Source organism: Mus musculus, chromosome 13 (genome assembly GCF_000001635.26).
Source record: "Mus musculus strain C57BL/6J chromosome 13, GRCm38.p6 C57BL/6J".
NCBI lineage: Eukaryota > Metazoa > Chordata > Mammalia > Rodentia > Muridae > Mus > Mus musculus.
The window spans coordinates 7147683-7171175 of NC_000079.6; the positions used below are offsets into that span (position 1 = coordinate 7147683).

The window sequence follows — 23493 nt, forward strand, 5'->3', positions numbered from 1 at the left end:
GCATTAGGTAGGTTTGAGAACCACAGATCTAGAGGTTGACAGTTCTAGAAATGTTTTGTGCACACACATCAACATGAAGCTATATGTGCATATTCCTTTACTAAACTGTATTGACTGTATTTGTGTGTCTATGACTCATACATTAATACTAGTACTTATTTATGTATAATAAGTTTTTTGTCATATATGCATGTATATAGCCCCACACTAGTCTTTGTGTTAAATATATACACACAAATATACATATTGCTATAGCTATCTATCTATCTATCTATCTATCTATCTATCTATCTATCATCTATTTATCAATCTCTATCTATCTCCTGAAATTCCCTCTGTAGACAGGCTGGTCTCAAACTCAGAAATCCACATGCCTCTGCCTCCCAAGTTCTGGGAAAAAAAGGCACATGCCACCATGCCCTGCTATATATATATTGTGTGTGTGTGTGTGGTGTTGTTGTTGTTGATGAAACACGTTGAAATGAATGATGCAGCAACAACTAAGAACATAACTGTACTTAGAACTAAGAACATAGCTGTACTTTCAGCCATCTCTTTGCAAGCATTGTGAAAGTGCTTCACATAGACCCATTGTTATGATTATCATAAATTTCAGTCAAATAATCACAAATTTATGTTAAATTTCCAGAAGCAAACAAAATGCTCCTAGCTGGTCTTTGATGAGTTGATCAGGAGTTAAGTGGCAAGTCATCCTAGGTTTCTTTCCAACTTTTCTTTTTCAATTCAAAACTTATTAAACCTTTCAAAAACAACAACAAAACAAACAAACAAAAGCAAACAAACAAAACCCCGAAGTTCACCTTTAATTGTTAATGCTTCACTGTAATTATTGCATTGTTAGTTATTATATTACGTTATCAGTGGAAGTTTGATGTGCTTTTGTCTTGGCAAATAGAAGGATGTATCATACTCTGAAAGAGCCGCTCTGCCTCTACTGAAACAGTTGGCAAGGGGGAGCATGCATAGTTACATGGGCATGTGGAGTCAACAGGTCAGCTTCAGAGTTTTTTAGTGCTACTCCAACCTTTTTTTTTTTTTTTTGGCGGGGGGGGTATTTTATTTTATTTTTTAATTGGATATTTTCTTTATTTACATTTCAAATGTTATCCTCTTTCTAGGTCTACCCTCCGGAAACCCGCTATTACATCCCCCTTTCTCCTGCCTCTATGAGTGTGCTCCCCCACCCACCTACTCCTGCCTTCTCGCCCTAGCATTCCCCTACACTGGGGCACTGAACACCCTTAGGCACAAGGGCTGTTCTCCCACTGATGTCCAACAAGGCCATCCTCTGCTACATACGCAGCCAGAGCCCTGGGCCCCTCCATGTGTATTCTTTGATTGGTGGTCCAGACCCCCAGAGGTCCAGGGGTGAGGGTGGGGGTGGGGGTGGGTGACTGAAGGAGCTACTCCAACTTTTTACAATTGCTTTGTAATAGACTCTTTCACTAGACCCAGAGTTCATTGATTTGGATAGGATGTCTGGCCATCAAGTGCCTAGGATTCACCTATATCATCCACCTGATTCTTGCTATTAAGGAATACATCCTCACACCTAAATTTTTATATGGATGCTGGAGATCTGAATTTCTGTTATTTTATTGGCTAAATTATGTCTCCGACCTGCCTATCTTAGCCACAACAACATATGTCTAAGGGTGAACAAAACATGAGAACAGTATTTTGGAGTTCTTTCCTGTCTGTTTACATATTAGAAGTGAGTCAGGATCTTTGGGGAAGGATAATCACTGTCCAACAACTGGCTTAGCTGCCTAAGTCGCTTCCCAAGTATTTCAGCTTTATTCTGTTGGCTCCAAGCACCACCTGGGGAAATTGTTCTAAATCAGTCTCCTAGCTCCACTTTTAAGGTATCCCTGCATTCTTCATGCCTAGCTTAACCTTTGACCTGGGCTCAAGCCCTGCTCTCTATCCTTTTCTCAATGATAGGACTCTGCCTTGGCCTTTCCATGTCACTAATGGCAGGTCTGTTTTGTTTCTGATAATCTCTTTTGACAGGCTCATTCCATTTTTTTCCTGGTGGAGGGTCTCTCTCATCCCCTCCAAATCTGACATGCCTTATGTAATTCCCCCACAAGCATCCTCAGGGCAGGGACTAGAACTGGCATCTATTCCTAAGTAGAAGTGGAACAAATACATTCCACCACTTGCCACATATAGTGAATGGAAAGAGGAATGAACTCCTGAGTAAATGGATGTTACCCACAATGCTAAAATGGATCATCCATACATGGCTGCTAAATGTTAGGATTGTCTGAATAGCTATGAGCACTAGTCATTTTCTGAATGCAGGTAAGGATGTTGAAGCTCTTGGAGGTTAAGAACAGGAAAGTTGTGATAGCTCTGACATTCATCCTGGATGGGTTTCATTGGGTTCCGCCTTCAGAAGGTCAGTTTTTTTTTAATCTCTGTTTGATCTTTCTGTCACCAATTGGACACAAGCCAGCACTGTCTTTCCTAGCCTCCTTGTAAGCCCCCACCCCCCACCCCCGTTCCTATCTCCCGCATGCGCTCAGCCTGCCTTTTCCTGTGCTGCGGTTGAATTACCTAGGCGTTATTTTTAGAACATGAATTACAGCACTCTCTTGCCCAAAAGAATTCAATGAATTTACATCAAGCATGGGAAAAGACACAGCTTATAGTCCAATAACCATATAATTAATCATCTAACCCAAGACAACTCAGAGAACAAAAGAGAAAGTTATTTTAAAAAAGTATTGCCAAGACAAGACAAGCTGATGTTAACTAGGTGTTTTAGTCAACTGCACAGAATACCTAAGATGATCAAGAGTCAGTTTGTCTTGGGTCAGTGATTCAGACTGTGTTCAGTTAGTCTTACTGCCTTTGGATCTACTGTGTGGCAGCACTTCATGGTAGGATCATGTGGGGGACCAAGCTTCTCAACTTATAGAATGGAAGTGACAACAAAAAGCGACAGGAGTCCACAATCCCTTTGGAAGGCATTTTCCTCAATGACATAAATACCTCCTCCTAGACTGCATCACTAAAAGGAGCTATCACCTCTAAATAGCTTCATAGAATGAGGACCACACCTTTCATTTGTGGACCATTGGGAGACATATAAGATTCAAACTGTAACACTCAGGTTTCTTAGGGAAGACCAATATATTTGTTTTGGCCTTCTGTAGGCTCACCCAACTCCATTTCCATTGGTATTTTTTCTGTATCCTGAACATTTGATCATTTTCCTCACTGTGGCCTATATTAAAATTAAGATTGAAATAGCATGCTCACAAAGCCCTACCCTCACTATAATAGTTCATTTAAATCATCTTTCATTGCCTTTTTATGCTCTTACTGCCTGCATTCCCTGACAAATGTGAACTAGTACCTTCAACTTCCTGTGTCCAACTAGAGTGGTTTCAAATCCCTACCATGACCTGCAAATTCACTCCATCTTTATTCCAGATAATCTACACAACTCAAGTATTTAATTTTTCTGAGTGAAACACTAAGCTTCTCACCTTCTAATTATGTAATAATGATTTTCTCACACTTGTTCTCTTGCACATGTTGATGGTGAATTGTTTTTCTCCTTAGAACACCAGCTTGGCTGACATCTTCCCAATGATAGGGATTTTTTTAAGGCCACCATCAATGATGCCATGGTGGCTTACAGTGATTGCCAATTTTACAGGGTCCAGAATTACTTTGGAGACAAATCTCCAGGCATATCTATGAGAGAGATTTTGTTTAGTTTAATTGAAATAGGAAATTATAAGTGTAGACACCAAGTAACAAGCTGGCTTCCTACTCCTCTTGTCTTGTCCTTCCCATCTGTTGTCATGTCACTGCCACGAGAATGGAATGGCCCCTCAAATGTAAACTCTTCCATTGTTAAGTTGCTGCTTTTTAGGCATCTGTTCATAGTAACGATGAGAGTAACTAATGGACAAAATTGGACCTCTGAACTCCTAAAGAGATTGTCTCCACATTATATTTCATCATATGATGCAAAGTCCAACTTCCTTTACTCCTGTAATACTTACCTACTGAGGTTCTCATAACAGGTGATTAAAATAGTGTTTAAAATTTGTTTGGCTTAGTGCCAAGGAATATCAGTATTCAATTGATCAGTATTTTATTTTACTAAGTATCTGAAGAATGGATAAATAGAAGACATTGGTTACAAGTTTGTTTGAGTCTCAGCTGACTCATTTGAATTTTATATGCAACATAAAATTGACAGATTATGGTCCAGTTGTGTATAAAGACTTTGAGGTTTGAAGACAGTAAGGGAAATGCCACCGTGTGGTTCATCAATGGACTAATCATTTATAGAAATGCTGGAGAAGAATTAACCGTCAGTAGCCTATCATGCCACCTTTCCCTCATCTCTCCTCAGGGAAAAAAATACTAATTTAAATTCATATCACTCAGAATTTTTCTCTAAATAAATTATTTATTTACTATTCTTGACACTCACACAGAATAATTATATCTAGATGTAGAGAGACAAGGTGATGCACATCCATTTTGTTGTTGTTGTTCAGATGAGACTACTTTTCTGAATTTCCCTATACCATGCATAAATTTTGTCATCATTGTTAAACTTCTCTGAATTTAATTGAAATGATGAGAAAATAAAGATTACAATCATTATTTCATATACAGCAACTCAGTAGCAAGAGCTTTACTGGGATGGATGGATAGATGGATGAGAAAGTGGGTTGATAGATGGGTACATAGAAGGTAGATGGGACAATAGATAGAAACATGGATAACAGTATAAATGGGTGTACATTTAGATGAATGGGCAGGGTGTCTGTAAATGAAAATATGGGTAAGAAAGTGGATGTGCAGGATAGGTATATATGTATGTGTATGTATGTGTGTATGTATGTATGTATGTATGTATGTATCTGAACATTTTTCTGTAAGGGAGTAGATAAATGAAGATGAATTATAGCCTGTCTTGTTGACTTTCACATGACTACTATTTTAGCTATGGCTCCACCACTACTTTATTTTGAGTTTTACATCCTCACACAAATTCTTGAAAAGTTGGCAAGAACTAGAAAGCTGGCCATGCTTTTGAAAGTCAACAATGACATTGAGAAATATATGGTTCTTCTATTGTTAAGCCCTAGAATTGGAAATGAGAGCTGGAGTCACTTTATACACAGTGGTGTGCTCAAGAATTATTTTCCAGACTTGGTAGTGTTCTGGCAGTCATGACATTTGAGAGCTTCTATACCTGTTCTTCATATACTCTACTATGGAAGGTGGCTGTTAAGCTGGTCATGAAAAGATAAATAGTTTTTTGCAGGTGGCCATTAGCAAGCAGTCAGATAGTTGGAAGCATTTTCTTGCAATGGAACATGAGTAGTGACCCCATGGATGTTTAAAGGATTTCAAAGGATCCATTTCAGGGATCAGTGGCCACTCTATTATAGTTTTCATGGTTAATCAATGAAGCACACACTGTGACCATCCACACTTCCCAGACACATGCCTGCATCCTTCAATTGCAGTCCTCAGAAAGGGTATACCTTGGAGAAAAGATGGGTCAGAAAACCAACTGAATAAAAGGCACAGCAGTGCTCAGTAAATTCTGCAATGGAGAGGAAGTCAGAGCTCAGCATGTTTTACTTCAGTACCCAGGGAGATTAACACAGAATTGATGATATGCTTGGTACCCACTTATACTTGTCTTGGTGTGGCTGAACCATGCATATGTCATATTCAGGAATAAAAAGCCTTGTTTTAAAGAATAAAAAGCCAATGAAACCAAAACCAGGGTACATTTTGAATGTTACAGAGTGTGTAATTTTTAGAATTTCTCTTTGTCTTTGTATTCACTTGGAAAGTAAGTCCCAGTGTGAATTATGCTAAGGAACAAAGTAAAAGACACCATTTTAACAAATATGAACACACAGAATCTAGCTCTTTTTTTCCATCCCAGTTACTATATAATTTGCTGTAGTAACTAATATCCAATTTTCTATTACATAGAGAATGCCAAATTACTATCAGATAATGAGATTCACTATAGAATATTTTTTGGAAATTCTTAACTCTGTTTTCAAAATCTAACATAAAGCAATACTACACAATATTTTCTAATAATTTCAGTCTAGAACTTGTACGTATTTTCTGCAGCATTTCAAGCTTTATTCCCCTATTTTTACTTCTTGATTTCTCTTCTAATGAAATTAAACTCATGGATGATATTTGGATAAGTCAGGACAGAGCTATTCCTGACACCCTCACAGGCAGAGTTTAAAATTTTGATAACTTTATAATCTATTTAAAGAGATTTATTATTTGTGTCTATTAGATAAATAAGACAATATTTAAAATGTTTAGATATTGACTGCATACGAGCTCATATACAATGAATTATTCTAAAAAATTCCCAGAAGTATGAGGTGCTATTTCTATGATGCATGTGGATTATGTCCATTTTGTAGAATATAGTAGTATGTCTGGTCCAGGGGCTATAAAATCTAAATCTATGGGTTCTTTGGCATATTTATAGCATCAGTTATGAGTTTCCTCCAGTGGAGTAGGTCTTATCATCTGGAGCTCAATGGGTTCACAGCTGGATAAGACTATTGACAGCCACCACTATCTAGCATCCTGTATGCTACTATGCTACTAGCCAGTAGGGAGAAAGCTGGATCTCATGACTACTTCTATAAGAGCCAGTTTCATGAGTCTATAAATAAGACTTGTTTTAAAACTCATATTGCCCATGTGCTCTATTTAGTCATGCCTACTAAGGTGTGTGTGTGTGTGTGTGTATGTGTGTGTGTGTGTGTGTGTGTGTGTGTGTGTGTGAAATGCATGAAACCTAGAGACATTTTTAAAAATATGCAAGAACTGTCAGTAAAATCTTAGGCATATATTCACATATTCTCTATTCAAACATATTCTGAATTATTAGGAAGTGATATATTTGTCTTGAAACCGCAGTGACTTCACATCTCACTTCATTAGTTGGTCATTCTTGTGTCGCATTATTTCCTAACACAGCCATTATACTGGGCAAAGTCTGTGGCCTGCTGCTTTTTTCTTGATTCTCTGCCATGTTCACCTCCAGAAACGGTCAACTGCACAAGGAGGAAGATGTGAAAAGAGTCACATGGATTTGTGAGCTTCAATTGAAAGACATTGGCCTCTTGGCCTTGAGCTATACCTCCCTGGTTACTACTATACTATCTGCTCATCTGATCATTTTATATGAAGGCTGCAACATATTTCAGAACATGTGGATACTCTGTGAGCACTACCAATTGTCACATTCTAGAAATAGTTGATATTGATAAATTGTGTCTAATGACCTATGCAACTTTGCTGAATAAACACACCTAGAAGTCAGACCATAAAACATGGCACAAGATTCCATGGTACTGTTTCTCATTTATTGTACACCACCGACTTGCTCATTTACTTCTTCTGCCTTTCTTTGTTATAATAAAAATCATTCTTAACTGAGCAAGAATGCTACATTCCTGTAATCTTAGCACTCAGTAGGCTGACAACATACCATGATTTTCTACCAGCTTAGGATGCACAATAAGTTCCAGGCCAATCTTTACCACAAAGCAAGCTCTTATATCAATAAACAAACAAAAATTTGCAATTTTAATGAGTTCACGTAATTTGCTTTGGATATTTCTAAGTGATTATAAATAAAATCAAATGCATTGTTGGATTAATGAGAAACTGTAATTGGAAATGTCCAGGTGAGAAGACCCTGGAAAGCATGCAAAGCACCCAGATTAATTATGTCGTTTGAACCTCACTGAATTCTGTCCGCAATTTCTTGGTTTCACTTGAGGATTTCTGACCCTGCTACTGGAGCATTGTTTACACGAGACAGGTCAGACTCTCATCTGGAAGAGCTTCCAAGATCTCCATTACTAAGTTCTACATATGATCATACTATGCACATCTAATGCCTGTAACTGAGAAAGCTGCTCTTACAGAATAAACCTGTTCTGCTACTCAAGTTTATGGAGAAGGAGCCCCCAGAAGGAAGGGAAATGTCTATAAGAATTTATATTACAGATCAAAACCTTATTTGGCATCAGTGAAAGAGGATGTGCTTAGTCTTGCAATGAGTTGATGTGCCAGGGTATGTTGGCACCAAGAAGGAGGCCTCCCTATTACCAAAAGAGAAGGGGATGGGATACAGAGGGGCAATGTGAGAAGGGTACTGGGAGGAGGGGATGGGGCCTATGATCAGGATGTAAAGTGAATAAATAAGTTAATGAAATTAAAGAGCATCCATATTACTGATACATTTGGAGGAAATAACTTTTGCTTGTTTTATTTTGCCTTTGTCTCTGTTCTGTTTACCTCTTGGAAGAAAGCCTGCTCAGAGAAAATATGACAGAACGCTTAGCCAAAAATCTTACTTTGATGTGCCCTGGAGTATTTCTTCCTAAATAATGCCTGTACTCATTCTGTTCTCTTGGAGAGTTATAACTGTCCATATGGAAAGCATCAGTAGGCAGCTACTATGAAGGATGTTAGGCAGGGAGAAGAAACCTATATCTCCCTTCATCACTATTGGCTTATTGATCCTTTATCCACTTTGTTTCTTGCACAAAGATATGTTTGCAGTGAAGGCTGGTGGGGCGAGAGCATTGAGAGTTAATATAGGATCAGCAAGATGAAGTATAATTGAGTGGAACTGAAGTGTCCCCCTGTAGTGAGGTTCTATGATATAGATTTATATGTACAATTATTTCAGGGTGTGAATTTGGGAGAAAACCTTGCGAAGATTGTGTATTACAAAATGGTAGTTCATGTGTGAGGAGCATGCCTGCTCTGGGTTAGGTCAGCTCAAAGGTTTACTACCTCAAATCAGGACAGTAGCAACAACAAACCACGATTCTATTCTTAGTTCACACCTTTTTTTTTTTTTTTTTTTTTTTACTATTAGCATCAACAGATGAATTAAAGCAGAATCTCAGGGCAAGGACACTGATATTGATGTCATCTCCAAATGTCTCAGCTATTTTTAAAGCATGTGGTGGGAGTGTTCTCAGAGGAGTTTTGCTGGAATGAACAGCCTTGAGTTGAAAGACTTTCCTCCAGAGACCTCCCATCAGGTGGATTCTGACCTCCAGTGCATCGTTTGTCAGAAACATCTTTCCTTTGTCCTCTCTTGTCAGCAAGATTGCTTTTCTGACTTACTTTTAACATGCAAGAACAACATCTTAAGGTCCATAAACTAGCATGCTCTTTGAGGGTGAAAGTCTGGTAAACCTGTCTCAGGTCACAGAGTGATGTCATGTCCACTGTCCAACAAAGTCAGCCACCTACCTATAATTGTGTTGCTCAACTTCACTCAATTTTTTTTTATTTTTAAATTAATTAATTAGTCTATCTATCTATCTATCTATCTATCTATCTATCTATCTATCTATCTATCTATCCATCTATCTACCGATCTATGCTCTAAGCCATTTTGGGAAGAACTTGGAATGTTTTTATTCCTTTTGTCTCACACTGCTTCTATTTTATGAGTTGCTAACAGTATACAGATGTATAACGAAGTTCTTCTTACTATCATTTCCCACACCTACGCTCCTGTACCCCACTTTATATTTTGTGAGATGGTTGAACTCTAGAAATATATCTTCTTCCCCAAGTCTCTTCTATCAGCATGTAAGAAACCTTACAAAGTGTATGAAGCTACATTCCTTCACCTAGGCCCCTTTAAGAGGGAGTAGGGTTCCCCTAGCTTCCCTTTCTCTGCCCATGTTCTGATGAATATCACCTTTGTTACTCCAATAAGGATTAAGGTCCCAGTGGTTTCAACTGATTTAGTTTCATGTGGTCTTTTGTTATTGTGTTGTTTGGGTTTTTGTTGTTCTTGTTGTTGTTGTTGTTTTGGTTTTTTGGTTTTTTTGAGACAGGGTTTCTCTATATAGCTCTGGCTGTCCTGGAACTCACTTTGTATGCCAGGCTGTCCTCGAACTCAGAAATCCGCCTGCCTCTGCCTCCCGAGTGCTGGGATTAAAGGCGTGAATTGGACTTTGTTGTATTTTTTTCTGAACTTGTCTAGTTTGGGCAAATATTCACATTATTAGCAATTTTAGTTGTTCACATATTTTGTATAGTTGTTACTTCAGTGCAATCAGGTACACAAATATGAAATAAATAAAAAACATTCAAAGTAGTGCAGAAAATGAAAAAATACCATGGGTGTCACCTGTTCTTCTAAAATTCTCACCTGGGAACAATTCACTGGTTGGTGCCATTTGTAATAGGAGACAATGCTGTCAATAGGGCTGTAAATGTTTGTTTCCAATGCTTTCTTGGCTATTCAACAAATGTTTCCTATCTATTGAAGCATGGTGACAATTTATCATATTTCATACAGCAAATTATATAAGGCAATTAAAAGAAAGTGTGAATAATGTTAAGTGTAGATGCTAATGCTTTTATTTATTTATTCTCTTGTCCACTTATTGAGGTTTTGTGTACAGTTAAGATAAATAGAGTCTAAAACAGATGTAGAGCCTAGAGAGATGGCTTGTTAAGGTAAAACACATATTACTCTTGCAGAGGACAGGAATTGAGTTACCAGATCCCAACTCAATGACTCACAACTACCTATAACTTGAACTCTAGGAGGGCCAATGGATACTTCTGGCCTCTGTGAACACATCACTCACTGTTGCAAATACCTCTGTATAGACATGCATGTACACACATAATTAAAATAATAAGTTTTTCAAAAAGAATAGATTGAACTGTTTAACATTAGGATATAATATTTTTGTAGTTAGAGTGGTGGGCTGTTTTATAAGATAAAAAGTTGTGTTACAGTAAAGAGAGAACTCTCTTTAAGATAACTAAGCAATTCAGTGATGCCAGATTTCTCTATCACGAACAAAGTACTAGATATAGAAACTTATGATATATATTTAGCTTACACAGTTTTGGAGAATGGAATCCCAAATGGCACAGCAAAGATATTCTGGAAGAGATTATCCATGGCTACGTCATCTCAAAGCACGTGTAGCAACCATTGAAAGTGTTTGCAAGAGAGAGGTAGCAGGGACAGCATCAGGAGCATAAATTTGTGTTGTACCACTTACTCTAAAAACATCTTTCCAAAAGTCTATGTACCTGTCTCTAGGCCCATTACTTACAGGTATGATACCAAATAACAGTACGGTGGGAAAAACCTCTAGGATCCTTCAGTGAATACTTGGAGAGGTATCAACACATCTAAAACATAGCAGAAACTTAATCCACAAATCCACCCACACTGAGCATGGCTACACATGTACCGAAAACTCCAATTTTCCTGTGGGATGGAAGTAAAAGGATTGGTGAGACTTGCTAGGCCTGCGCCATGCTACAAGTTCAGACTGAGATCTTTTTCCCCAAGGAATGAAGTAGATAGTGTTAGAGCAAGAAACTCACCCTACTTCTCTGGCTTCATCTGTATGCATACCAAATACATACAACTCTCTCTGTCTCTCTCTCTCTCTCTCCCTCTCTCTCACTTTCTCATGCACCCATGCACGCACGCACATGCACAGAAATTGATACATTTTTCTATAATGATTTGAATATAAATTATTGTTACCAGCAAATTCATTTTGAGCAAAAAAAAAAAAAAAAAAACAAGAATCACATTTCCTTTTTCTGCAAGACATTACATATTTTTGCTGAAGGCTATGTTGTGTGGTTCCACACACTTGCTGAAATCAGCAAAACAAAATTCTAATAATTAATTTTACATGCATGATTAAAGAAATTGAGTTATACAAACCTATAGATTCCAAAAATTAATGAACTGAAGTAAAAGCATGCTTTGCAAGAATGAATAATTTAAAATAAAGGAGTAAAACATAAATATACTTTTCTCTAACAAGTTGTTAGAGAATTCCTAGAGGCTTTCAAGATACTATTCAATAATTCTATGAAAAAAATGAGGTCTACCATTTCATCAGGCTTTTCAATTATAGTCTCTTACTTCCATGTTAGCAGAAAATCTCTTACAACTGCTTGTCACTACTCTCAGCACTCTTACTGAAAATAAATTAAATACTTTTTATTTACAAAACAGTTACCTCATTTAATTACAATCACACACCAACATATTTATTCAAGTAAATTTTTTCTCTTCCTAATGATAAAAGTTACCTATGCCAGATTTGTTCACATAGTTTATTTACTTTTCCCCCTTATACATCTCTAGAGTGATAATGAATGTCTAATGAAATTTAAATTTTGTGTTGGTGTGTGGATATTTAATACAGAAATGTATTGCTGGTTTCAACTATGCTGGACGGCATTCAGATCAATAACTGACACCCATTACATTCTTATCTTATTATGTAAACCAATCTCTGATTCTTGCCCCTGCTATGAAAGCTCAGGTAAAATTGATTGCTTCCATCTTTGCACCCTGTGTTTGGCTGTGAGCTACCAAGATCAAGTCTTAATACTTTAAGCAGACATGGAAGTTATTGGTAAAGCCAGCTCGGCTTTTGTTATAACTTACCACTGATTTTTTTTCACTGTTGATTCTTGATCATCTGCCTACCACCAAGATCTCAGCTTTACAGAAGACATGGCAAGTCATTTTCTCAGTCTTGTTATGCCTTTAGTACCTGGGAAAAATGCCACCATTGGCTTACTTGGGATTAGACCCAATAGTGTAACCATTGATTCACAGAGAGAAGATGTAATTACTTTTGGGCTATATTGACTGTCTTTGCTTCTTATATATTAAAACAAACAAAAACCAAAAAAAAAAAAAAATGTGTATGGAGGATTGGAGTGCTCACTAGCCAATGGTGACACAAGTTCAAAATTTGCCCAACCTACATAACCTCCTTTATGAATGTAAACCACTGCTTTTTTCATTTACTTAGGTGGCCACACATTTCACACCTCTCCTAAGGGCAAATATAGTGTCGTGTCACCATGGATATTTATTATTTCTTGAGTGCCAGTAGGATCTTTTTGAAATGCATAAGACAAATTATCAGCAACATACTCTATGTAGAATGCCAACAGTCAGGCACAAACAAGTATGGTACACATTAGTAACATTGCATGAAAGTAATGAGAAAATTATTAACATTCTGAGTTTTATACCATGCTGTTAGATCATGGGATGTCCTAGTAATGTGCCTTTTCCATTATAACCCAACGATATACCTGCATTTGCTTTAAAGGCCTTCAAGATTTGGGAGATAATTTTTTCAGCAAAATAGCACAAATTTGCATTATTGATGATTTCAGTATTAATAGGATTATAAAATATCATCTTTTAGGAATGCTTTGAACACTGGACCTGTCTTACAAAGAAACACTTAGAAAAATCACTTGGAAATATGGAGACAAAGTGTGGAGCAGAGACTGCCTTACCTGGAGATCCATCCCATATATAGACACCAAACTCAGACACTATTATGGATGCCAAGAAGTGGTTGCAGATAGGAGCCTGATATAGCTGTCTCCTGAGAGGTTTTGCCAGAGCCTGACAAATAGAGAGGTAGATACTTGTAGCCATCAACCAACCAGACCTCCCAGAGCTCCCAGGACTAAACACCAGCCAGAGTACACGTGGAGGACCCATGGCTCCAGACACATATGGAGCAGAGGATGGCCTTGTCAGTCATCAATGGGAGGAGAGGCCCTTGGTCCTGTGAAGGCTTGATTCCCCAGTGTAGGGGAATGCCACGGTGGGGAGGCAGGAGTGGGTAGGTTGGTGAGGGAGTACCCTCATAGAAACATGGGGAGGAGGGATAGGATAGAGGTTTTCCAGAGGGGAAACTGGGAAATAGAATAGCATTTGAAATGTAAATAAATAAAATATCCAATAAAAAATACATGTTGAATTAATAAGAGATCATGATAATATATAACATGTATTATTTTGATTTGGCTCAAATATATGTAGGTGGGGCCAGAAAGGAGGAAGATGAGAGAGTGGCTAGGGAAAGAGCCTATGGTTATTATCTGGTCTTATAACTTTTCTGTATATTTTTAATTATTTCCAATGTTAAATGTTAAAGTGAATGAAAGTAAAATAAATTATTTTCATGCTCAAAAAAAAAAAAAAAAAGAAAAGAAAATCACTTGGATATCATCATTATTTTTCTTTTTTTTTCTGTGTGGTAGCAACATGCTTTGTCAATCCTTGCCCCAAATTTTAGTTTGTTTGGAACATTCATGCTACATCACAAGAGAAGAACAAAAAGTCTTCCCACAACTGTATGCAAGTCTACATATGGCTGATGGTCCAGTGCATGTGTAGCATCTACTCTCTGACATTCTTGAATCTGAGCAGGTCTCATGACTTGCTTTGACAAATACAATGCTGTGCATGTTACAGGCTGAGCGGGTTCTGACCACTTGCTCTCACTTTCTTACTTCAACAAATTGTCATATGGCATTTGAGCTGACCTCCAGGAGACCGTCGTTGGGAAATGGCAGGGGCTGGTGTCACCCACCAAGATGGTTGCGAATCCTATCAGAGCTGTCCGATGACTCATCAAGATGACTTGTGTGCTTGCGTTACCCACATGAGACAAGAGGAAGAACTAACAGCTAACTCAACCAAACTTTTAGAGTCAAGGTATTATCAGACTTTGTAAACTCCTGCACTGAAACAAAGCAAAGCCCTGTTCATTCAGCCATATTCATATTGCTGTTTTGTCCAGGGATAAGCAGCTGTTAGAGGCTTCCCCATAGCATAGGTTTCCTTCCTGTGACAAGCTTGAAATCAGTACATTACTAGATCTATGATTTTGCCTAGCTTATTTAAAACATGGAGAAGGTTATGACATATTAACTGGAACAGTATAAGACCAGGGGGAGGGAGTCCCCTAACTCAGGTCTCTTTTCTCTTGGTTCTGAAAAGGAGCAAAAATATACTTTGACTCCTCCAGCCTAGCAATTTTATTTCACTGACCACAAGTGCCAGCCCTGGTGGTCATTGCAGTCATGGAAGAGAAATGCAAGCAGTGTCCAGTTAGGTACCAAGGTAACCATACAGAGCTGCTATTAAAATCCATCCTGCACCCATACAGAAATTGTTGCTTCTTTCTCTGCTTATTCCTTTTGCTTCTCAGTTTGTTCAGAATGCAAGGAAAGTCTGTTGTAAGGTATTGGGACTTATTGAAGAACCCACTCAAGATGCTAGGCAACATTGTGAGTGAATGTTGGGACCAACTGAGCTTCCTTGTGACACTGGCACCAAGCTGGTTTCCCTTGCAAAGACAGTGCCTCTGTGTAGTAAGTGATATAGCCTGGTGTCAACTGTGGGCTTAGCACAGAACTGCAAGTAGTATGAGCCTGTCTGTGAATTGTTCCTTTTAACCATGCAAGAAGAATGTGAATATTCCTTCTTAATGAAATTGATTTATTTAGTTTTATGTGTATGAGTGTTTTGCATGCATGAATGTATGTATGTCAACCTCATACATATCTGGGTTCCAGAAGAGGGGATCAGATTGATCCTCTGAAATGAATTATGGATAGTGTCAACCACCATGTAGGTTCTGGGACTGTGTATCCACGTTCTACACAAGAACAACAGGTGCTTTTAACTACTGAGCCAGGTCTTCAGTCCTGATATTCTTATCAGTAATCCCTGGGTCAGGAAACAGGTGGCAATGGATTTTCTTGGAGGTCTGACAAATGATGGGAAGTTTTGCAAAAGGCTACAGATTTGTCTTTTTATTGCAGGCCAGCTATCCAGAGTCCCATGTGGGCAGGTGAAGGAGCATTACTGACCCCCCCCCCACTTTCCATTACCAGGGATTTCTTTAGCTTCAGGGGTCCCAACCTTATAAACTCTTAGAGCTCAAAACATCACACCATGTAGAACTGAGGAGTTCTTGCTCAGGCTTTAGAAAAGGACTGCTCCTACCTCCTGTATGTGAGCTGTAAATATGAAATAGTCAAGGCTGTGTGTGTGTGTGTGTGTGTGTGTGCGCGTGTCTGTGTGTGTGTATATCCAAGTTTCTAGGTGAGCTCTAACATCAGATGAGAACCTACTGGTATAATGTACTGTATGCAGGAGAAGAGCAGCCTCATGTTCTTTTGTGACACCTGCTTGGGCACCATAGGAGGCAGAGATGATATTTGTACAACTAAAACTGACCAAAAATATGACAGCTGACAATTATAAGAGAAAACTGGATTTCATTTAAGATTAATAATAGTCTTACCAAAAGAATTCCCTAAATATAAACTATGACTTTCTTGCTATACGCAGACAAATATTAGTGGTTCTTCAGTGTAGTACTAAATTTAACTTGACACCATTTTGAAATATTCAAATTTATGGAAAAAAAACATGTTAAGTATTCTTCTAAATCAAGCTGAGACTGAGAAAGATGTAGACAGGAGAGTCTAGGGCTACAGAACCAGATGTGGGGCAAGTCTATAATTAAAATGCTTAACCATTAAAAACAAGCCACTCACCTAAGTCAGAAGAGGGCAAACGAGGATTCTTCACAGGTTTTCCTTCTCATCTGTGGAGAATTGAAAAGACAAAGTTAATAAGTGGCTCCTTCAACCCACCTTGAAGTTGTTATTCTTGATGCTAAAATTAAAATTTGACAATTTCCTTTAGGCCAGCTAAGGAATCACCTCCACGACTTTCATTTGCCTGCCAAGCAATCGTAATAATTTGCTTATTTGTTTATTCTTAAACTGTGAGAAATACATAAGAGGGCCATTTCAAAGGGCTTCACATACATTGTATATGTGTTGGCCCTTTCTCTGCATCTGTGATGATGATTATATGCCTATCAAAAGTGAGAGAAATCGGCAGTGCAAATAGAACTGAGGGCTTAGAACACGGCTGTCAGCAAGTTAAGGAGAATTATTGAGCAGGCACAGTTGTCTGAATATATTAAACTGTAAGTGGATCAAAGTGGGGAACAGTTCACAAAGGTTGGATTCTTAAGAAGCTCATGTGAAAAGCTGAGTTATCTCCCCAACCTCCATAGAAACTGCTGTGTTTGCACGGAGAGTTTTCTTCTGCATTTGTTGAAAGTTGCAGGATAGCTCAGTCCAGGAGAGTCACAGGATGTGGCTTTCTACAGGAATTTCAGATTTGTGCTTAGACTCAAGACAGCACAATCATTTTATAAGACAACTAGACTAGTCCCTACTGTCTTGTATGACAGTTTCATCAACTGCAGTCGAATATACTTTCTTTTCTTTTTCCATTTTGTTTTGTTTTGTTTTGTTTTGTTGTTTTTAATAGGGTCTCATGTAATCCAAGTTAGCCTCAACTGCACTACGCAGCTTAGGTTGACTTTAAACTTCTGATTTATTTGCCACAATCTTTTGAATGTTGTGATTGCAGACACATGCCACCATGCTAAGTTTATGTGGTACCCTGCTAACTGGCTATATCACTAACCCTGTTATGCTTTAATAAGTAAATATAGAAACTTGAAAATTAGGATAGGAAGTTGCTTTGTTTCTTACAGTGGCTTGTCTAATATTCATTCATTCACTCGTTCATTAATTAACTCATTCATTTTTGTTGACCTTGTCCTCTCCCTCTTTCATTTTCTCCTTCTTACATTGTGGGGTAAAACTCCCTTTGATTTTTAAACTAGGTCATTTTATTCTCTCACCTTCATTGAAAACAGAAAGATTCATTAGCTTAACTGTGGCAGGGATGAAAGATAGAGAACTGTGAGGAATCCAGTTTCCCACAATGTCTGCTTTGGATAAACTTTCTATCTTGATTGACCAAAATACAACTAATAGAACATACAAAAAAGAATGCAGAAGTCATTTACTGTTTATGGATTAAGCCTGATTGTCTCATTGGTTTTTGTTTTTGTTTTTAATCTATATACACTCCAGATACCCCAAGCAGAATGCATATGTAGCTATTGTCTCTTTTGTTTCAGAAGGGAGAGTATTTTGGGGGTAGGTGTTATAAATTGATCCATCTTGTGACCCATTCAGCATCCAAATGTTCTGAATGAGATTTAAGATGCAGTGCTCAACTCTGCTCCTCTGGTGGGATTCTGAAGCAGTATGAACATAGAAGCAAGTAGAGTGAGCTGCAACAGTCATTGGGAGCAACAAACATGACAGCTCCCACCTACTGTATCAGTTCATTTCACTAGGCCTATATGAAGGTGATGGGGACAGTCTCTTTTTGGAGTGAAGGGGGGTTATGGGGGTGAAAATAACCTTTAAGTATATAGACAAAAATAGAATAAAAGGCCCCAGACTGAATACCATTCTTCCCTTAAACGAGCTGTTCACACATTTTACATCATAGATGTGCGCAGGCTAATCGACAAGCCTTGAAGGAAACATCCAGCCAAGCAGACTATAATTTATAATAAGAAACCCTATCAAAAATATTTTAATAAAAACCTGATGGAGTCAGAGTTGTGATTCAAGGTTCTGGGATCCATGTGTTTTGTTTATTGAAAAATTCACAAGAGATTTCTATTTTTGTTGTTGTTTTGGTTGTTTTTGTTTGTTTGTTTTATTTTGTTTTGTTTTTGGACAGGGTTTCTCTGTGTAACCCTGGCTGTCCTGAAAGTCACTCTGCAGACCAGGCTGGCCTGGAACTCAGAAATCCACCTGCCTCTGCCTCCTGAGTGCTGGGATTAAAGGCGTGCACCACCATGCCCGGCTCACAACAGATTTCTATTTTAATTTTCTTTTGTTTTCTAAATGTTCATATTATGATAAGCATTCATATTATTACCTTTAAAAAATTTTAAATATACTTATATCACCTCTTCTTTTTCCTCCCTCAAATCCTTCCTACAGTTCATCTTGACTGCCAAAATCATTGGGTTAAGAAACACCTAAAGTACAATCAGCTCTTCTCAGTTAAACAGAGGTGTAAAACCACCCTGAATACATCTTGCAGAACCAATGAAATGGGTACCTATGACGTTCATAGAAGAAAACTGATCCAGGCTCCAAGCACAGGTGTCCTTCTCTCTCTCTGCTTCCTGACAAGTGTGATACAAGCTGCTCTACTCTACTGTGTGCTCCCCACATATAGAACCTGCTCAGGCAAAAAATACTACTTAAAATTTTCTAGAATCTTTGGGAAAAAATGTAAGATTGACATTTACATTTATTATTATTATCATTATTGTGTGTTTGTGTGTTTACATAAATGTACATTTGTGTCTGTGCTCATGCATGTGCACATGTGTAAATACAGGGACACGTATTATACATTACCTCTATGGAGGTTAGAAGTTCAATTACAGAAGTCCATTCTTTCTTTCCACTATGGGATCTGGGGACTGAATTTAAGTCAAAGACATTTTTATTTCTATTCCTGACATTTTAAATTTTAAATATTTCTCTATTATTTACTGTGAGAAGCACATGCATTTTGTTTTGTCTTAGAAATAGAATCTCACTATGTAGCCCTGGTTAGCCTCGAACTCATGGTCTTCCTTCATTAGCTTCTGAGTGCTGGAGTCACAGACGTATGTCAGTAAGTTCTGATAACATGGAGATTTGAAAGGACTTTTTTCGTCACGGTTCAATGTATTCGAATGTTAACATGCAAACAAAGATTGTTTGGCATAAATTTGTTCAGTTTAATAAAAGAACATTGACAAATTCAGGCTGCATAACATCAAGGCATATATCAATACAGTGTGGTAAATATAGAGAGTGGTCTTAATTTCATATTTAAATAAAATGAATGAATAGACTTAGCCATACTGAGATGAGCATGAAGTACTGCAGCAATGTGAAAGACATAAAGAAATCATTAAAGTCTATTGTGGTCAGTGTCTTGCACAGATAAGATAAAGGAAAGAATTGCCGTGAGAAGAGATAATTGATTTTTAGCATGTCTTTGAAGTTGATAATACAGATAAATCTATGTTTTGACTTCTTTAATTGTAATAATGTATAGTCTGCTTTGTCTTGGGCAGTATAATCTAGTCTCATTCTAAATCATATTATTATATGAATGAAAATGCTACTCATAAATTTTAGATATCATTTTATATGATCATATCTGAAATTATGTTCTAGACTTTCAAAACTTGATTCATTAAATTTTTAAAATCTGAAATAAAGTAAAACAAAAGTACCATATATGCATACATATACAAACACCCGTTTGCATATATATGTATATATGTAAAAACAAATCCTTTCTTTGATACCACAGAAATATACTCTGGCAACATAGTGGCAAAAGTTAAATCTGAAAAGTAATTAAATACATCTTGTTTGCAGCAACCTGTACTTTTTAAATGCTATTCTAAAAAAACAAAACAAAAAAACCCAAAAACAAAACAGAAAAACCCCAAGAAACAAAAAACAAAACAAAACAAAGCTCTCCAGATTTATATTTAACAAAGAAAGGACAAAACTAAACTCTACATGGAAAATAACAGTTGATTATTTAAAACTCAACCCCACAAAAGTTTTTCTAACATATTCCAGACATGCAAATTCTAAATTATGATGACTTTAAACTGATAAATAGGAGCAACCAAATTTTCAAGCTAGCAATATAATGTAGTCCATAGTTTATTTTTGTCTCTAATGTCTATGTCTATTTTTTTTACAGAATAGTTCACATATTTATTTATGATATCATGAAACTAGTACTTTATTGCTATGATCACCAACCCTGTGATTATCATTTTATGATATTCTTCAGAATTTCCATGCTGTCTTCTATAATTACCAGTCTTTTATGAAACATAGCAGACATAAATAAAAATGGTACAGATCTAATGAAACAACCACCTGCTGGAGGCCACCTAGCTGTGCAATCTTCAAGGTGACCTAGTGCAATTATTCTGCCCACACAAAGGTTGTTATTAGTTCCCATATTATTAGCAAAGGTATAAATAATTATATGGTAAATATCAGCTCATCATAGATAACAATGGTCTAATAAAGTGCTTCAATGATTCATATGTCTTTCCAAAGAACTCATACTGTAAGAACAACTTCAGAAATTCTGAAGTAAAAGCTTTAGTATGCCCTTTAACACATCTGTAACTTAGGATAATTTCATGTACCTTTTCAAGACTCTCATTTTTCTTAGTGAAGAGTGAAACTGCACACACGCACACACACACACACACACACACACACACACACACACACACAATATATATATATGCATATATACACATATATACCTATATTTATAGATACACACACACACACACACACAACACACATATATACGCACATACACTGCTCTCTTATATTGGGCTCTGTTGTAAGCAGATCTTGATGTGAAAACATATGCTGACTTTTTAATGAGAAGTGCAGACCCTTTAATGAAAAGCAAGTCTGAATAAGCAAAATTCAGGTGCTAGGATAGTGAGTAGTTCTTAGCCTAAGTGTCTTGACTCCTTTGTGTCAGATACTTACATTATAATTCATAACAGTTGCAAAGTTACAGTTATGAAGTAAAAACAAAATAACTTTGTGGCTGGGGGTTACCACAATATGAGAAATTTTTCTTTAATATTGCTATAATTAATTATTTTTTTAATATAAGAAATTGCAGTTTCTACATGATATAAACTGCCAAATGTTGGAAGCTGTCCTGTGGCTCACATGGACCAGGTTTCACATGGGAAGCAATCTGGGGCTGAAAAGAGAGGGGAATTAGGCAATTGAGAGAAAATTGGAGCTAAGTCAAGGTTCCTGATCAAAGCTCAAATGTTTAATAGAAAACTGTGCTTATAAAGGGGGTGGGGGTGGGGGAAGGCCCATCCCCTGCTAATCCATTCTTGGAGCTTGGAACCAGCTGCAGGTGATGATGTGCAGGATAGGGTGTAGTCTCTGGAATAGCTCAGGGGCCTCTCAGCAGGTAGCAGTGTCTTGAAGGAGAACAGCAACAGCAGCAGTGGCTGAACAATAGAGTCATCTAGGCAGGAAGGCTCCACCCTAGGTAATCTCCTTAGTGGCAACAAGGTCAAGGTCTGGATAAGCCTGCTTTGAGGCTGGGGGAGGCTACATTTTCTCCCCTGTTTATAATATTAGAATTATATGGACTGAGGCATAAAATTTATTTATGCTATATAGTCCTGCTTGGGAGTTATGGTGGCTGGCAGCCGCCCCTGACTTAGGAAATCTAAGATCTTCCCAAACCATCCACTTCTGTCATGGAGGCTGTGTTCAGCTTGTTTGTGTATTATTTCACACAATACATGGCTCTGTTGTGTGTTATTAACAGCCACGGCCTCTTGGCACATACCTCTGTCTTTGATTGGTATGGTTCCGAGATCTGGGTGCCCATTTTTGACTGTCCAGCCCTCATAGCACACCTTATTCCCAATTCAGACCAAAGCCACAATATGTACTTAAAATGCTTCTCCATATAGATTAATAACTGCCACCTGCGCTGTTGGAGGTGAGTCTGCACACCTGCTGCAGTCAGGCTGAAGGGCCTGAGTAACCTGCTTGAAAAACAATGGGAGACAGTGAAAAGCAACAGTACAAAAGCTTCTTTGGGGAAGTCCTGGTACTCCATTCAATTGCAAATTAGCAACCATCAAGCTTAGACTATGAGTTCCGGGTGTGGGGGAGGTGGCTTTGAGGTGGCTTTGAGAATCACAGAAAGGGTATAACTCTTCTGTGAGAGGAGGCTGTGCTCCAAATTAACTTTTTAGTTAAAGAAGATTTTTAGCCATAATCAAGGTCAGAGTCATACTTACTGGGAGATTCAGGATCTGTGTCCAGTTGACGAACTAATCTCTCAGGCAGTCAACGTGCTCCATCTTCTTTTTGTGAAACAACACAGAAGGAACCCCTTCCCCAGATTAGGACCTGGTCTGGACCCTTTCATTCAATAGTTAATGGATCCCACAACTTTACCATGGCATAAGAACTAGAAGTAACTGGATGCCAGTGGCGATCCACTGCAGACTTACCTTTATCATCAGTTTGCAAAAAAATTAGAACAAATAAAGCAAAAGCAAGATGTGCCTTTTGTGACCTTGGGGGATATAACTGCCCCTGTTTTGTTTTTAAAAGCCAAATTTTAAAAATGGGATGAGCACATTCAACTATTTCTTGTCCCATGGGGTTATAAGGAATTCCAGTTTTATGTTTGATGCCAAATTCCTTACAAAATGAAGTAAAATTTTTGCTAGAATAGGATGGCCCGTTATCTGTCATAAGTTTAGGCAATTCCATAGCATTAAAGGCTCGTAGGCAATGATCAATTACATTTTTAGAGGCCTCTCCAGTATGCAGAGAAGCAAAAGGAAATCCTAAACAAGGGTAAATACAAACGTATATATTTTAATTTTCCAAATTCTGCATAATGAGTTACATCCATTTGCCAAATATGATTAGGCATAAGACCTCATGGATTAACTCCTAAATGTGGCACTGGAGATAATATAATACATTTAGGACACTGTTTTACAATCATTCTTGCCTGCTCCTTAGTGATCTTATGTCGGAGCCTTAAGATATGGCTAGAGAGATGAAATTTTT

General features: G+C 37.7%; 1 long non-coding RNA gene across 3 annotated transcripts in view; it reads right to left on the reverse strand.

Moving 5' to 3' along the window:
- Positions 1–23493, reverse strand: part of Gm35925 — a 37901-nt gene that overhangs the window by 9833 nt on the left and 4575 nt on the right. Inside the window, exons 2-4 of one of the 3 annotated variants that reach the window (XR_003950581.1) lie at positions 16477–16526; positions 13411–13522; positions 12539–12647 (exon numbers count right to left, since the gene is read on the reverse strand). This is a non-coding gene — a long non-coding RNA (predicted gene, 35925). Of the gene's footprint in view, positions 1–6420; positions 7113–12538; positions 12648–13410; positions 13523–16476; positions 17923–23493 lie in introns of those variants that run through there. The other 2 variants (XR_873114.2, XR_382035.1) reach the window with 2 other exon arrangements.